General features: G+C 40.0%; 1 protein-coding gene across 1 annotated transcript in view; it reads right to left on the bottom strand.

The window, feature by feature from the left end:
* Nucleotides 1-12,329, bottom strand: part of Pdss2 (decaprenyl diphosphate synthase subunit 2) — a 239,951-nt gene that overhangs the window by 138,090 nt on the left and 89,532 nt on the right. The window lies entirely within an intron of this gene.

Below are 12,329 nucleotides of genomic sequence, written 5' to 3'. Positions count from 1 at the left end.
AATCACTTAGGCATTTCTTGCTGTGGGTCAGGCTTTAGAAAAAGCGTGCATATCAAAGCATGAAGTATATTGTTATTCTTTTTCTTTTTGCAAATAAGGTTAAAGCACTGTCTAATTGTTCGAAGTTTAGCTGGAGATAGAGTACAATGACTAAAAGATTGAACAAGAAAGCTATGGAGAACACAGTATAATATGAATACTACAATCCATAATGCTATAATGGTAGTCAGTGGCAATTCCTGAGGATGGTCCCACTCAAGGGAACAGAAGAGTTATCATGAGAGACAAGGCTGCTACTGCCTGCTTCCAACTCCATACCACACTGGTGTTGTAGCAGATCTCCAGGGGCTACAGGTGAGTGGCTGCCAGGCCTAACAGATAATGTCCCTGCCCGACAATGCACAGGGCTGGCAGGAGCCATGAACTTTGAACACAGTGGTAGCTGGCGACTGAAACTAAAACAGGGTGGAGCACAGGCTCAGGTGCAATCACTTCCAAATTCATTTCAGCTCTACAGACTTCTTAATTGTTTATGAACATTGTTTTGGTAATCCTATTGTATTCTACCAAAGTTATACTGATTTATACAAGTATAAATAAATATACCTTTAATGCTTAAAAGTGGGGAGAGGGGACGGAATCTCTTCTCAGAGCCTGGGACAGCTTCCTTTTCTGGTCATGGCCCCAAATGATTCAGGTAAGTTAAAGAGAATAAAATGACTGAGTTTGTTACTATCTGCCAAAAGTTATTTGCATGCAGAGACAAACGAAAATTAACATTCTTCTTATTCTCTATCTTGCTTAGTAAGATTACCTAAGCTAAAGATATATGAGTTGACAGTTGGATCTCAGAGACCACAGCAGAATATTCACTGCCAGTTAATTATCAGAATGTCAGGCGGTATACTACCTAATTTCATCAGTACACTTTTTGCCTGGATGCAAATGCCCTGCTGTGGCCTTTAAAGAGAGGCCTACTTATTAATCAGAGCAGCCTTTTAGAAGAGTAGAGAAAGAAATGAGGCTAGCTAAGGCCTTTGTCTTCCTCCTCACTCTAAAGAAAAGCCCTCATAAGTGAACAATGACGCTTTCTAGCGCATTTGATCCCTGCACTGCACAGGGTGGGCTTGGTGGTACACACTACAGTCCTAACACACAGAGGGCAAGGCCATCTTCAGCTATACAGTGAGTTCCCAAACAGCCTGGGATACAACATACCATGTCTTAAAAGAAAATACTCAAAGCAGGGTGTACTGTTGGACTCACTCTGTCACAGTACAGCTTCCATGCTGAGACTTTTTTGTTTTCGTTTTTCTTTTGACTTTTGTTTTGGTTTAGGGGAGGTTGCAAGTGCAGAGGGTGGATATGAAGGGACAGGGAGATGGATGCAATCAGGATGTATGATGTGAAACCCTAGAAGAATCAATTAAAAAGAAGATAAAATTGTACCTCTTCAGCTTTCCTCGGCCTTGGGTGCCTCCTAACTGAATTGCTCTTGTATTGTACTTGCCTGCAGGAAATGACTAGAGTCCCAGGAGAAGAAAAGGCTGGGGCAGCAGTGGTGCCCACACTGAATAACGAGTACGATGTTGGGTAGTTCCTCAGATGGCTTACAACAGCAGGCTGTCATTCTGAAACTCTAGTGACACAAATTCTTCTGCATTTCTACAGCTTGTATGATTCTCCTGCTCTTCCTCCTCCATTCATATTCTCTTTACCTCCAGTGAGTGAGTTATGGTACTTCCCACGGTCAGATATTGAACATATTAAATAGTCAGTAGTGAATATTTCTTCAAATAACATTTGATTTAAATTCTAAAAAGTGCCTGCTACAGTCATCTGAGAGGAGGGCAGCTCAATTGAAAACTGCCTACACAATACGATCAGGCTGTAGGCAAGCCTATAGGGACTTTTCACAACTAGTAATTGATGTGTGAAGGCTCATCTCACTGTGGGCAAAACCACCCTTGGCTGGTGGTGCTGGCTCTGTAAAAAAGTAGGCTGAGCAAGCCACGAGGAATAAGGCAGCAAGCAGCATCCTCCATGGCTTCTGCATCAGCTCCTGTCTCCAGGCTACTGTTCTGACTTCCTTTATAAACAGTGATGGAGAAGCAGGGTGGTGGTGGCGCACGCCTTTAATCCCAGCACTCGGGAGGCAGAGGCAGACGGATCTCTGAGTTCGAGGCCAGCCTGGTCTACAAGAGCTAGATCCAGGACAGGCTCTAGAAACTACAGGGAAACCTGTCTCGAAAAACCAAAAAAAAAAAAAAAACCAAAAAACAGTGATGGAGAGTGTAAGTAAAACAAACCCTTTCCTGTCCAACTTGCTTTTGGTCATACCTTTTTGTCATAGCAATAGTAACTTTAAATAAGACATAAAGCAAAAAATCTAGAATAACATACTATATTAGACTTCCTGAACTAGTAATACCAATAACAAAATAAACAAAAACAACCCAACTTCAGGCTAGACATTTTCTCATAGTTCTAGAGCTAGAATTTCACAACCAAGGAGTCAGCAGATTCAGCTTCTGGGGAGGGCTGTCTGGTTTGCAGATTGCCCATTCTCAAACAGTGTCTCTGTTTGTATGTGCAGTGCAAGAAAGAGCTCTTTGCCCCTCTTCTAAGGACACCAGTACTGTGACTTCACTTAATCTTAATTGCTTCCCTAACAGTTCTGTCTCCAGGGAGATGGATCACAGCTGGGGTCATGACTCCAACATATAAAATCTGAGGAACACAATTCATTCCATAATACCTACTAAGAAATAACTGTGTGTGATCTTTCAGATCATATAGCAAAGGAAGTTTCCTTAAATTAGACCATTACAAAGCATATTTAAAACCCAAGAATATTTACTGGAAGCAAGTACATTTTGATAAGCATCCTGTCTTTCTTCTCTAAGGCACAGTTTTGACAGGATTTTATACAAATCATGAGTAAGAAACAGTGCCGTCATTATGGAGCTATTGTATATAGCTCCACAGATTTTATTATAGATAAAAGCACATAATAAAATAAAATTAGATGAAAACACTACAGTTATTAAAGACATGTGTTTAAAGATCAGGCTTAAATTTCAGAGCTACTATTTCCTGGCTATGCAGACCTTGGCTAAATTACTTAACACCTCCAAGCTTTATTGTCTTTACCCACTTAAAGAGGCTACCAGCACTGACCTTGCCTTGTGGTGCTGCCGGCAAACATAACCAAGATAACATATGTAAAGTGTTTTTAGTGCACTGCCCTGACACACGATCCATGCTCAACACGCGGGAGCTATTCCGAGATTCACCACTCACGCTTTCAAAGTATGCTATGGAAGACCCCAAAATAGGACTTAATGTGGAGATCAGGGAAGGGTTCCTAGAACAGATGAAAGCAGAGTGTACCCTAAGAAATAGACTAAGAGTTAGCCAGGCGAGGAAGGAAGAACGCTGTCCCCACAGTAATGTCCTGATGAAAGCAGGTCCTCCTTGTTCTATGGCACAGTCCATACCCTCCTCACAGGGTTCCCAGGCACCATCCAGACTTTCCCTACTCACTCTAAAAACCATGTTGGCTTTGCCTAGAGAGGACCAGGGTCCTCTAAACCCTGGCAGATCTGGTTGTGGCTCTTCCCGCCCCCGCATCCTATAAACATGAAAGAGACGCTGAGTAGAGGGAGTACAGCTAAGTGGCTAGGAGTTTAGGCTCTGGAGTAAGACTATTTGGGTCCAGACCCCAGGCCCTCTAGGTCACTTTGAAAAAGTCTTGTTGTTGTTTTAAGACCCTGTGTGTTTCAGTAGATCCTGCTTGTTAAATGGGAGTGATGCTATCAAGCCTTACCTCTTAGGACTGCGCAGACTTGAGTTAGGCCGAGGAGGACAACTAAAAGGGTGCCTGGCTGATATCAAGTCCTGACCAGCACTGCCCTGTTTCATAGATGAGACACCCTCAAGAAAACAGAGAATATGTTGGACTAGAAATGTAGCTGTCTGTGTAGGTAGAGAAAGAAGAGAGAATCAAAGGGAAGAAAGAAGAAAATTAATACAAGGCACCAACAGTCAGGATTTTGTATCTCTTTCCATGAGGTTGCAGCTCTGCTCTGGAGGCAATCTAAGCCTACGGCGTCATGCTCACACAGGCTCATTACACATCAAGAAATATGGACGGGACCGAGATGCAATGAATATCCACGTGGGTAAATAGTAATGTTCTCTCCACAATTATTTCTTTCCACTCTCAAGGGCTTCCATTTTCTTGGCTTGAAAATGATGACTACTTGATTCATTTGGAAGAACCCTGAGCCCTGCCTTATTTTCCAGATGATTTTCTAGGTCTTCTGCAAGCAGTAGCTCATGTCTAATTTACATGCTACGCTGAGCATTCTGTTTCATAAGAATTTTGAATTATAGTATATAAGTCAAGAGTACACTTCCTTGTCCAGAAACTTAGAACATATAATTACATAGGAGATAGCAGAAATATTATTCTCGTGAAATTAAAATTCTGTTTTCAAGACATTACAACTAACTAGACCTAAATGTGTTCTAAAATAAAGCAAGATTTAATTCTAATCTTGAACATACTAGTTTTCATCTGTGAATACTGCATACAATATTCTATAGGCTCTCAATATCCATGTGATTCATATTTCATTATAATTTGGCTTGTCAGATATTCTTTCACTTCTCTTCTCAAAGAATATATAATTCTTCTGACAAAATGAGAATAAAATTTAAGAAAGGAAGGTTTAAAAAAGCAGAACATGGGGCTGGAGAGATGGCTCAGAGGTTAAGAGCTTTGCCTGCTCTTCCAAAGGTCCTGAGTTCAATTCCCAGCAACTACATGGTGGCTCACAACCATCTGTAATGGGGTCTGGTGCCCTCTTCTAGCCAGCGGGCATACACACAGACAGACTATTGTATACATAATAAATAAATATAAAGAAGCAGAACATGGAAAACATGAATAAAACTGACCACCAAAACATAAGCATCAATTTCAGCTGACCCCAGGTGCAGAGTCCAGGCTTATGGCTCTTAACACAAGGAAGTCAGTCACATGCTCTTAACACACACGCACACTCACATGCTCTTAACATGCACAATCAGTCACATGCTCTCAACATGCACAAGTTACATGCTCTTAACATGTACAAATTACTCACATGCTCTTAACACTAGGAAATTACTCACATGCTCTTAACACACACACTCACATGCTCTTAACACAAGGAAGTTACTCACATGCTCTTAACATGCACACTCACATGCTCTTAACACGCACCAAGTTTCTCACATGCTCTTAACACGCACAATCACTCACATGTTTTTAACACACACAAGTGACCCATAGAGTCATTTCTTCACCAGTAGAGACCCTCCTCCCTTCCTGCAATCGCACCACCCACCCCTGCACGCACATACACTTTGTCATATGTTGGGCCTCTATACTGATAAAAGAACGCTAATTTTTCAAATACTCTAAGAAGCTAGGGGAGGGTGGCACAGAGTTTAGAGAGTTTAAAAATATACACATGTATTCTTAACCTAAAACAATTTTTTTCTTTAATTACAGTTGCCCATATAACCATTAGTGGGCTCCAGCGATGCAAGCCATATTTATTAGAGGCAGCATGTCAAATAGGAGTTGACAATTACAGTCTCTATCAATACATATTATGCCAGACGGTAATGAGCCATCCACAAAGGGCTAGCCATCCAAAATAATCACGCCGCTTTCCAGAGAAATGTCGGAGAGGTTATGGTTTATTACACAGTGCTCATTAGATATACAGTGGCAGCATTAGCAATTTTTCCTTCATTTGTGTCTCATTTAAGGATCTGCCCCCACAAGCACAGTCAAATTAGTACACAAGGTTAAAACCATTATGCCCAGAAAAAAAAAAATTAAGTTGCATTTTATTTTACAGTAATGGTGGATCAAAGGTCCTCGGAATCTATTATTTGTGAAACCATTATCTAACATTGAATATTAACAAAGGGAAGAGAAAAGCAATGTCCTGCCAGCAGAGCTTTGACAGGAACAAAGGCACACTGTCTGAAATAAGCAAACACCACATTACTTAATTAAATAACCCTAAAAAAACTATTTTAAAAATAATACTAAGGTTGTGACATCAACTGACAAAAGCCACAAAATTAAAGTTAATGGTGAGGCACCAACCTACAGTTTCAAATGCCTCACTTACATCAACTTATTTTTAAACTTTTTTTTTTTTACTGCCTTTGTGTACAATTTGGCTATATACTCACTGAGTGCTATCAATATTTACTTTCTCAAAAAGATCACCAGGTTTCTCTGACAAGCCTATGCCAACATTTATTGAAGTTAATAAGTTACAGTGAGAGATGAAGCTCTTACAACAAGGAAGGCCTGTTCATATCTTGTAGAAGTTACAAATTTTTAAATGGATACCGCTAAAAAAATACTTCCTGGGCTTTGGCAAACCAGCAGGTAACTGTTTAATGGTGTCGGAGCTCCTGGCTGGGCAAACGAGTGCAGCAGGATTGCAAAGAGATTCCTACGGCACTGCTGACGATGTTACAAGTCCACAGCGCTACAAAGACAACACTCACCATCAACAACAGCAGTGGTGTTCTCTAATGAACATGTAGTGGGTACAGTCACGTGTCAGACCTGGGACCGACCCTAAGAACTGAATAGAAATCAAAACTAAAAAGAGCCGCAGCCCTGTGTGTTGACGTTTGAGGGCTGATCAGTAATTAAAGATTTCAAATTGAGGCTGCAGTAACCCCCAGCCCCAGTATACACTGGTTGAGAGGAAGCCTGCAGGCAGGGCCCTGATGCACATTGGCAGAGTCATGTCTGGACATTAGGATGTACAATTTTAAGAACTCTTGATACAAGCTAGGAGAAAACAAAAACAAAAACATCCTGACAGTTGGTTGCAGGGACTTCACCAAACAGAAAGCTGCAGAACAATTCATCTGTGTATTTAAAGGAGAACATTCCTGGCCAAGTACACATATGGGCAGTCAAATCGCAGAGGAGATAAATGTCTAATCCGCTAGTATAACTTGTACATCTTACTAAATAATTTCCCAGGACTAAAATTTGAACTCCGTTGGTTAATTTTCTTAATCTTTGCTCTGGAAATGAAGTAAGAATCCTTGTCTTGTCCTTTAGCTGACAGAGGTGTAAACTACATATCACAGAACTGCTTCAATTCTGCCGTTGCGTATCTATGTGCCAGGTATCAAAATAGCTATAAAAGATAGTAAACTTTCAGGTGAGAAATAACAAATTGACTTGATTTTTTTTTTTAATATGGTACCTAACAAAGTTCAGGTGTGGTAAGAAGCCTGAGTCCCTAGAGCAGTGGTCCTCAGCCTTCCTAATGCCGCCACAGTTCCTGTTATAATGACCCCAGCCATAAAATTATTTTCCTTGCTATTGTATATCCTAATATATTGTATATCCTAATATCATTAGGATATTATATATCCTAATGTCATTGCTACTTTATAACTGTAATTTTGCTACTGTTATGAATCATAATGTAAATATTTGATATGCAGGATATCTGACATGTGATCCCTGTGAAAGTATTGTTCAACCCCCAAAGAGGTAGTGGACTAACTGAGAACAGTTGAGAACTGCATTATTAGAGAAATGGCCCAGCACCCAGATTGAGCAGCTCCTAACCATCTGTAACTCCAGTCCAGGAGATTTAACACACTCTTCTTTGCCTCCTTGGGTACCAGACATGCATATTGTACATGTACATATACAGTCATGCATAAAATAAAAATAAATCTTAAAAAAAGTCTGGACCTAGAGAGATAGTTCATTGGTTAAGAGGACTGGCTGCTTCTCCAGAACACACAGGTTCCATTGCTAGCACCCACATGGCAGCTAACAACTCTAAGTCCAGTCCCAATCAATCCAATGCCCTCTCGTGGCCTCTGTGGGCACTGCATACACATGACACAGGCATACATTCACAGGTAAACAGTCAACTATCAACAAAAACAAACTCTCAAAGGAAAAAGAGTCTGAGAATTTAAAAAAATATAAAAATAGAGCCAGGCATGGTAGCACAACTGTCTGTGATCCCAGTACTTGAGAGGCGGAGGCAGGAGGATTGTTAAAATTGGGGTCAATTTGGGCTATATAGCTATATAGCTAGTCCCTATCTCAAAAAATTGCCAAGCAAACATTACAAAATTAAGTATTGTCAGGTCTAGCACAGCTGTATCTATGGCTCTGTTCCATGATACACAGACTCTTGAACTTATAACAGTTCAACTAATATATACATATTTTTAATTTTATGATGGTGTAAAACAAATGTACAAAAAAAATCACACTTTGGGGGTGGTGAGAGACTCAGTAGCTAAAGTTAAGCCCAAGCTCCATCTTTTAGAGCCCACATGGTGGAAGGAGAGAACAAATCATAAGTTGTCCTCTGACCTCCACACCTACTCAGAGATACATACAAAAAATAAATAAAAGTAAAAAGGTGTTTGTTTGTTTTGTAAAGAAAAACATTGATCTCAGACCAACTGAGAAAAGGACAAACATTCAATTCTTATAAATGCATGCAGTAATGCCACCAACTCAGTAGGGAACGAAGTGTGAGCACTTCGGTCTGGAAAAAAAAAAAAACAGTATTGATAAGTATTTTGAAATCCCCGGTAGTGGGTTTCTCTGCCAACGCAATAAGTCAGATCAGACCAAATTAAAAGTTCAGGTTTAATGAGCAAAGCATTCCTAGGTGATCTCAGGGAAACAGAGGGGGAGAAATCACGTGGCAGGTCTAGGGACTGGAGCTGAGTACCCTGTAGGCCTGGTCTTCAGCAGTTAAGGTGGTAGGGGGGTCACTGCTTCTGCTTGGTGGGTTTTCTGAGGATGCGATATGGAAAGAGCCCAAGCTGGAGATTCCCAACAGGTACGCCTAACAATAAAAGTTTCAATTATCTTTAATTTTATACTCATTAATAAGCAAGCAATAGTGATTATCTCAAGGCCATCAGATGCTTAGATTGGCAGTTATAAATATAGCTAATAAAATGGAAAATCAGTCATTATTGTCATGTAAAGTGTTGATGAGCAGACTGCTTACTTTTGAGAGAGGGCATCACTCTGTAGCCCAGGTTAGCCCTGGGCTGTGGCAATCCTCTGCCTCAGCCTCCACGTGCTCCACCTTGCCGCCCCCCACACTATAAAGGAGCAGAAGAACAGCACAGGGAGCCCTGGAGTGCAGAGGCTGGGAGATGACTGGCAGAGTCTACACTGGTGGCTCGCTGGCAGTCTCACTAAGGCTACTAAAAAGGGCACTACCCACTTCATTAAGTCTTTTTTTTTCCCCAAATATTATTGTTGTTTGATTTTGAGACAGGGTCTCACTATGTAGCCGTGGCTGGCCCAGAAATCACTTTGCAGACCAGACTGGCCTTGAGCTGAGAGATCCACCACCACCTCCAGATCACCACCGCTTTCAATCCGAGGCCAGATGGGGCAAAGGAGAACAGGGCAAGCAGTCCACCTTCCACAACCAAGGTGAGGTGGTCCACCAAACAGAAGCAAGAAACCACAAACAATTATTATAGTCGGTTTTAAATTTAATTCAATCTGAGATGACATTAAGTTGTAATGTTTAACTTAAAAGGGTTTAAAACAGAAAACAAAGAAAATTTCCCATGTGATTGTAAAACTTTTATACCAAAAAGTTCTTTGAAGGGAACAATAACAATAAAAATGGCAGTGCCTTGATACTGACATAAGCATCCTATTTTCTCTGAAATAGTAATTTATTACTTCTCATGAAAAATATGGGTTACAGGTAGACAAATTTTCCTGTTTAAATGCAATCAGCACCTAAGGATCTGTGTGATGGAAACACCAAAACAAACAAACCCATGCAATTATAACTGACCACCAAATCAGAAAACAGAAAAAGAGGACATGTTGTAAATATTTAATGTAACATTTCCCTCTTTCACTTCTATGGAGGTGTAAATTAACAGATACAGACAGTCTCATCTTGAAAAACTGGAAGGAGAAGGATACACAAAGGTTTTTAGGCATCAGTTCCTAGGTTTTTACTTGCCTCTTCAAGAACTTTCTTCCCCACAGACGCATCCATAGGCTTGCACCAAAAAGTCAGCCTCATCTCTTCTGCAAGGCTGTGATCAGGCTGAATAGCAGGGGCAGAGGGAATGGTGCCCACAGGACAAGGTGCTTCCTGGCTTTAGGAGCCATATGAATCCATAAAGGCAGAAAATGCAAAGGCAAGAGCTAACAATAGATGCATAAAACAGACTGCAGTGACCCAAGGCATCTCCTCTATCCCTATAAACTGTTCCTAAGAAAGATTAATTTTCAGCCAAAGTGCTGCAGACAAGAGAAAACAGAGTTCACATCAAGTACCACTGAAAACAGTAAATTACTTATTAAGCCTTCCAAGTGCGTCAAAAATTAAAAAAAAAATCAAACTTGTAGCCATAAAAACCAGAAAGATGATTTGGTGGGTAAAGATGGTGCGGCCAGCCTGACACTTAGTTCAGCCTCTGGATCCCAAATGGGGAAGGAGAGGACCGACCTCGGCAAGTTGTCCTCTGTACTCCACATGTACATATGTCTCCCACCTCAAATAAATAACCACATGTAAAAGAAAAGAAAAAACACTGAAGCCATAAACTGAATTAGGCCTAACAATTTTTGTACTAATTCATTTCAATTCCCTGATAACTTTGGTTTTTCAGCTTATTGCTTTTGTTAAATTAAAACTGCTCGGGCCTATCTATAAAGAGAGTTTAAAGTAAATCCCCCTCCCCCAGAAGTTTTTAATTGAATGACAAAATTAAATAGAGAAATGCATTTTAAGTGTAAAGTGTCCTTCTCCTGTTGCCAGAAAACAACTAACAAAGGGGAGCTAAGTAATGCCACAGCCACATTTTCACTCGCCTTCGCTGGGACACAGTCATTTGCATGGCATAATAAGCTGTAAATTAGAAACACTTTTACATAGCCTGCTGCAAAGAAAAGTCTGCCAGTTTTCTACTACATTGGCTAGTGTTCAAGTGATTAAATACAGTTTTGGAAAGAAGGGGTGGAAACTTGTTTTGCGTCTCAGTTTGTTGGTTCTCTTATGCACAGCCTCTAAAAACTCATTGCATCATTATTTGCAATGAATATATAAGTAATTACAGTCAAGTAATAGATGCTCCAAGTACTGAAGGACACAATTATCCCTGGATAATAGTGAATCTTGCAGGTACAGATCATCTAAACAATGCTTTGAAATGATGTCTCCAAATAAAGTAAGTGGAATTAATAAAATTTTATAATTCCAAATAGCAATGGGCATTTAAGGACTAATGTCAAATGACATGTATTTTGATGTTCATCTATAAAAGTGGTCCATTAGATATAATACCTGTCTAGAATAAAAGTCTAGTTGGAAAAAAAAACAGGTTTCTATGTTATTCAGGTATCAGTATTCCACAAAAGATGATGAACAAATCAGTAAAATGAAGTGAAATATGGCCTGCAAACACGAGTGTAGCACTCCACACCTTCACCATCATCCGAATTAACTCTATGAGGAAAGCTTGTCTCAATACATCAATAATAATCCACAGAAAGCTTGAATGTTCATGATGAGTCTAGAGCTTTGGCGGTCACAGGAAAAGGTAGTAACTTGGTTTCTATAGTATACAACTTAACACTGCTAAACTCAGAACATAAAAATGTGTGTTCAGTTTAAAGATGTATTTTAAGTTAGTAATAATGTATATTTGGGGAACCCTAATCCAAAGTCTGCCTATGGTATTGAAAAGAACATGGTTTCTATGGCCAATTGCTTTACTATAATCTTGAGCAAACTACTACATTTCTCTAAGTCTGTTTTCCAAGAACAGTATTTGTTTCCATCCAGGGCTGTGAGAATTAACAGTTAATATATATGAATAACATGGAATAGTAACAGATTTACAGACATCTTTGTACATGTGAGCTATAGTAATGCTTATTGTATTTCTATGTTTATTACACAGCAGTGCTCAACAGATGTTGCTTGAATCAATCAATGAGCAGATGAACAAATCTAGTACAGGGATAAAAAATAGTTAGACAACTGTTTAGTTTAGATAGTCAAGGAGTGCCTCAAAGGTTTGATGCACAGTACAGGCATCAAGTACAGGTAGGAAGGTGCTGAGGAGGAAGAGGACAAAGGCACAGGCCTTCTCTAGAAGCACTTCAGTAATGAAGCACACACACGAATGAGTCACCATAAAACTGTTAAATGCTTCAATAATCCACAGAACACTGCCTGTAGGTTCTGTGCTGATTAAGT

The sequence above is a fragment of the Arvicola amphibius genome, chromosome 8 (genome assembly GCF_903992535.2).
Source record: "Arvicola amphibius chromosome 8, mArvAmp1.2, whole genome shotgun sequence".
Lineage (NCBI taxonomy): Eukaryota > Metazoa > Chordata > Mammalia > Rodentia > Cricetidae > Arvicola > Arvicola amphibius.
This window is presented reverse-complemented; position numbering and strand designations above follow the sequence as displayed.